Below are 6,019 nucleotides of genomic sequence, written 5' to 3'. Positions count from 1 at the left end.
TTTTAGAATCGCTTTTGAAAAACCATAACCAATTGGAACAATTATTCAAGGCTCTTTCTAACAGACTGCAAACCGACAACTACGTAATTGTCATTAAGAGGGCGGTGCCTCTAATACCGTAAAAAATCTAACTTTTTCCACTTTTATTAAAGGAAAATAAAATCCGATCACATCCAAATATTTGCATATAAAGGTATTATTGAACTACAAAATAAAAATTATTTTATGTCAAAAAAAATAAAAAATGGCGGGAGTATCAACTATTGACATTTATTGCGGCCGTCAACTACTAGGCTTCTTATCTAAAATCAAAAAAGTATTTTTTTTTAATCAAGTGCCATGGTTTCATTTTTACTCCGGTTAACCCACTGTCAAAATGCCATTTTTCTCGGAAAAGCTCTCTGTCACGCACTTGAGTATAAAATTGTCAATAAAATCCACTTTCGTTCAAATAAATCGCTTAAATAATGCGCTCGCAATTTGACGGCTGGATAAAAAAAGTTAGTTTCGAGTAAACGATCCTCAAAGTTTTGGTACCTATATAGCCGCTGCATGAAGTGCAGTAGTTCTGCGGCCTATTTTTTCGAAAATATTCGGAGTATACTAGTGAAACTTCGGGATTATATTTTATAATAGTTTTTGAATTGCAGTAGTGACCTTTGTGAACGTCGAGACATACGCATACAATGTAGAGATAATACGATGCAAATAATTCAAGACAATCTTCGTTTTTACGATGCTTTGCAGTATCCGTTGATATTTTTGGAAGGAGAAGATGGATATCATTTAAATATTAAACAAAGGAATACAACTAAAGGTACAACTTATAGATTATCTTACATTTTTTTAAGTCAATAACTTCCGTTTAGTTTATAAACATATTCATTTGAAGGTGAAGAACTGATGAAGACAGTTAGTGCTATGAACATATCGGTGCATATCGGTTCATGATTTGTGCTAATGAAGACAACAACATTCTCCCATGTAGACAACTATGTATGTCATCGGTAACGTAGATGCAACAAATGACATCTGCAACATTGGTACTGCATACATCCTCCCATCATCATACATTGGTAGTCCGAGTCATATGCAAGAATATATTCAGAACGCTATGACTTACGTACGTGTATACGGCCGACCAAATCTTTTTATCACATTGACGAATAATCCAAACTGGGAGGAAATTAAAAATTTGCTTAAAAATTCTCTCACGAATTTGTTTGTTTATACTCCTCAAGGATTAACCAAAAATATTGTACATCCAATGGCATTACGATAAAAATTACAAAAAATATATAACATGTTATAAAATAAAATAGTTTGAGTGTAAGTTTTTTTACCTTTAATTAAAACGACTTCAAATTTTTGCTTATCACATCTTCCAGATTTCATTTTACTCATACAGTATATGCATACTCACACGCTATGGATTGGTTGAATTGTGATGAATGTACTCATAATGAGGTTAGATATTGTAATAACTTTTTAATAACAATTTTCATCAAAACGGTCCAGATTGTTACAGCTTATTGAAAAATGTTTGAAATTTTCGGATTAAAGACGTGTGTACAGGACAACATCTGTCGGGTCCGCTAGTATATAGTATATACAGCTGTGGACACATAAATGGCACAAAGTTTAATTTCATATAAATCCTGAAATTGGTTAAGTTAAAGTTGTTTAAAATGTAAAAATTTTGCATTCAATTTGCTGCTGCTGTACTAGAGTTGTACTGTACTGCCCAAATATTCCGTTGTGTTTTGCTTTTTGTCTACCGTTACCAATTATGCGTAGTCAATGCTGATTTTGAGTGGACACATAAATGGCGCAAATTACTTCGCAGAAGTAGTACTCACGCAAATATCAATTTAAGAACATCACTTTTTGCGTTGTTGAAAAATAAATAATAAAAAGTATTTCAGTGAAAGAAATAATATAAAATGGGATCCGGAAAGCATACTATAATAGAAGTGTAACAACTCACCTTTACCACCAGTAATAAGACCAATTCAGTATTTATTTTGATTTAAACTTTATTTCATCCAACTTCAGTGTCCTACAACCTTTTACTTCACCGAACCAAAACAGACCTCCCTAACCGCGCCATTTTCATTCCTCTCCGAATCTCCAGGCGCTCCCAGATCTCTCGCGCTGCCAGATCTCCACATCCCTCCTATATTTTCCAAAGTAAGTTTCAACGGTGGATTAGTATCCTGCTTTGCTGTATCTTTGTCACCTTCTGTTACTTCAGGTACTGGAAGCTTTTTCAAATGGCTTACATTCCGTCGTAGCTCTTTGCCATTACCACGTACTACAACGTCATTCCCTGTTCGTTTAATCACTTCGAATTCTTCTGCATTAAACGTCGTAGACAGCTTATTTGGGAGTATCGTATTACGTACCAGAACTTTGTCTCCAACTGCTATTTCGCTTTCTTTGGCTCTCCGGTCCTCATTCCCTCTCTTTTTCCCTTTTTCTTTATTGCCATAATCTAAATCTCTGGCTTCAAGGTCCAGGAACGGTTCTTCGACGTCCTGTAGCGATGGAATCTTAGATTTCCCTGTTGTTCCATGTGGGGTTACGTTGTACATGAGAGCAAACTTTTGGATTTCTTTTCTATAGTTTTCTCCCTGTGCAGTGGCAATTTGTAGCCGCTTAAGCAAAGATCGATTCAAGTTCTCTACCTCCCCGTTTGCCTGTGGAGATGTAATCAATTCAATCCCATTTTCTAAACAATAGTTCTTGAACTCTTCACTTACAAACTGTCGGCCGTTATCAGCAGTGATGGATTTTGGATACCCCAATCTTGAAAATATTTCATCCAGAAAATTTATTATAGCCGTTGAAGTTATTCTTTTAAGAAATTTCAGTTCATGATAACGTGAATAGTAGTCAATAACAACAAAAATGTACTCGTGTTTGGTAAAGGTCCCAGTAAATCCATTGCGAGGGAAATCCACGTTCCGTCCGGTAAGGTACGTCTTTTCATTGGGGCCGTGTTGTTGGGCTTAGATACTAGTAAGCAACTGCGGCAGTTTTTAACGAATTTTACAACTTCCTTCGATCGAACTCTTCTTTTCATTACTGTTTCACCTGGGTGACCTTCGTGGGCTAATTCCAGGACGCGAGATCTCAACGATTTGGGTATAACGATCTTAGTTCCCCGTAGAAGCATGTTTCCAACCGCACATAGCTCCAAGCGAAAAAAAAATTGTTAATAGATTTATCGCCCCAACCATCTTCCTTAACATTTCTAATTGCCTCTAAGAGTTCGGGATCTGAGAAGCTACCTTGATAAATTTCTAAAATTGTGAGAGCTCGAGGCACCGACTTTTCAATAATGGTACAAAGACTCTGTTCTCCATATTGATCAAACGTGTTAGAGGGGTTTCCTACGTATAATCTCGAGAAGGTGTCAGCAATGTTGTATTTTCCCGGTCTGTATATTATTTTAAATTTAAAAGATTGTAAACGGAGAACCCAGCGCTCAATTCTTGCAGGCGGTCTCGATGTAGTTTTAAAAATTGCTTCTAGTGGCTTATGGTCCGTGAAGAATTCGAATTCTATCCCTGCCAGATAGTAATAAAACCGTTCAACTGCCCAGACTAACGCCAAACTTTCCTTCTCTGTCTGTGAATACCGGCGTTCCACTACTGACAGGGATTTACTGGCAAACGAAATGATTTGAGGTGACTCACTTTGGAATTGAAGGAGTATCGCGCCCAACGCCACTGGGCTTGCGTCAGCTATTACCTGAGTACGTCTCTTTGGGTCAAAATATGAAATAAAAAAATATGAATCTCTGCTTTGTTCGTCCAATTCTAATTGGTGGTAGGCGTTCTTGAGGTCTAATCTAGAAAAATACTTCGCTCTTGTGAGTCGCGTCATAAACGAATAAAATGTTGGCAATGGGTAGTTTTCCCTTAAAATAGCCTTATTTGCACGTCGCATATCTATGCATAAACGGATGTCACCATCTTCTTTAAATACAATTACTATGGGTGAAATCCATGCACTTGGCCCCGTTACTGGCTCGATAATATCTTGTGCTAACGCTTCTTTCAACTTCTGGTCAACCTTCTCCTCTACTGCAGATGGAATTCGCCTAAGCGGTTGTTGTACTGGTCTAACTGACTTGTCAATGGTCAAGGATATCTGTATTCCCTTTACTTTTGGAAAAGGAACCCGATTTTCAAGCGCGTTTACCTCGATGCCTAGCTTCAAAACCTTAAGTTTTATGGCCGTATCTCTACCCAACAGTGATTGTCTGCCATTCTCAATAACATAGAATGAAGAAATCACATTTGAATTCAAATCAATACCAATAACCGACTCAAATACAAGTTTTACTCTCAGCAGGTCTTTTCCCGCGTACGCCCGGAATTGAACATCTGATTCACTACGAATATTCCATACTGTGGCGTGAACCAGAGTCAATTAGCATCGAAATTTTTTTACCACCAATGAAACAATCTATTAGCTCATTTAGATCTTCATTGAAGTTGTCTGATACTTTAAAACAATTATATTCGTTAAGTGTATCATGCTCGCCATCAGATTTGTAATCCCCTGCAACACAGTGGACTTTGGATGCATAATTTTTCTTCCTTTTTACCTTATTGGTTGTTTCATCATTCTGTTTCCGTTTACGAGCCCTTGTCTTACACATTTTAGCAAAATGCCCTATAAAGTTACACTTATTACATCTCACATTTTTGGCTGGACACCCAGCGCTGCTACTCAAATGCCCCTTTCGACCTCATCTACCGCACTCTGTCTCCCCTTCCTTATTTACGACGGCTTGTATAATTTTGTTTACGCTTTCAGATTGCGACGGCAATATCATAGTCTCTGATTGTGTTTTAATTTGCTCATTTACCAAGCACATCTCAATTATTTCACCTAGAGAATGCTCCTTTTCTAATACGCGTTTCTTAAGCTCAGTAGGTGCCCATGTGTCCATGAGCTTGTCTTTCAAGTTAATTTCAATTATTTCGTTTTTTGTTTCACCAAACTGGCACTTAGCGGCTTGGTTTCTTAGCCTAAGAATAAATTTGTTGAAGTTTTCCCCCACCTCAGATTTCAAAGATCGAAATAAGTGACGTTCAAAAGTGGAGTTCCTTTTAGGAGAGAAATATTGCTGCAATTTTTCTACTAAATACTAAACACATCTTTCTTCTCTTCAGGTTCTATGAGCGCGCCAGGTATATTGTAGATAACCTCTTGAAGCTGCATCCCTCCTAAATGCAACAGTTTATTCTATCTTTTAATAGGATCTTTGATGTCCTCGGCTTCCAGGTATAGATAAAAGGCCCGGTACCACTTCTCCCACTCCGAACGAACAAGTGCTGGTACGCCCGCTATGTTCATGATTTCAATTTGCTTTGGATTGAATGCCTTTGTTTTATCAAGTAGCAAATTTTCTTCTAATATTTGTTATCCTATTGGGAGAATAAAGCAGATACATTTATTTAATTTTGTAATGGCAAATAACACCAGAATTTCCAGTACCAACTTTATTTTCTTTCAAAAATTGTGAACATAAATTATTGCGAGACGATTTCACACCAGCTGATAGCAAACACGCAAAGAAATACGAACAAAATCAAGTGCAATTTTGCCTCTGCAATCTGTCGTGCAAAACACAACAAAGCGCGGTCGAGAAAACAAAATACGGCGAACTTATTGCTATTTTAACAGCAGCTCATGTGGTGAATACGTCTTGCCTTTCAACTTCTTTGTTCACACTAGTATTATTCTTTAGCCCGTTGGAACACTTCTTCGTAAGGTGGATTATTGTACTAGGTGACAGCAAACGAACAGCTGACTGCTCGTTGTTTGATTTCAATGGCGCAACGTAAAATGCGTTTGAGTATGCTTTGCTATCAACTCGTACCTATTCATTTCGCCTTGCCTATTTTTTTTTTTTTTTATACCAGTTGCTTTTGCATATTTTCATTTGCTTATTCTGCTCGCCGACATACAATGTTATACGTTTACGCACACAAACGTACAT

General features: G+C 37.3%; 1 long non-coding RNA gene across 1 annotated transcript; it reads right to left on the bottom strand.

Annotated features, from left to right (window-relative positions):
• Window positions 1-5,115: 5,115 nt before the first annotated feature.
• Window positions 5,116-5,823, bottom strand: LOC126754701 (uncharacterized). The gene is made up of 2 exons (XR_007666379.1): window positions 5,515-5,823; window positions 5,116-5,444 (listed from the first exon to the last, which is right to left on the bottom strand). It is a non-coding gene; the product is annotated as an uncharacterized LOC126754701 (long non-coding RNA).
• Between the last annotated feature and the right edge of the window lie 196 nt (window positions 5,824-6,019).

This window comes from Bactrocera neohumeralis, chromosome 4 (genome assembly GCF_024586455.1).
Source record: "Bactrocera neohumeralis isolate Rockhampton chromosome 4, APGP_CSIRO_Bneo_wtdbg2-racon-allhic-juicebox.fasta_v2, whole genome shotgun sequence".
Classification (NCBI taxonomy): Eukaryota; Metazoa; Arthropoda; class Insecta; order Diptera; family Tephritidae; genus Bactrocera; species Bactrocera neohumeralis.
The sequence above is the reverse complement of the archived record's forward strand: the minus strand, read 5'-3'. Positions and strand labels throughout refer to the sequence as shown.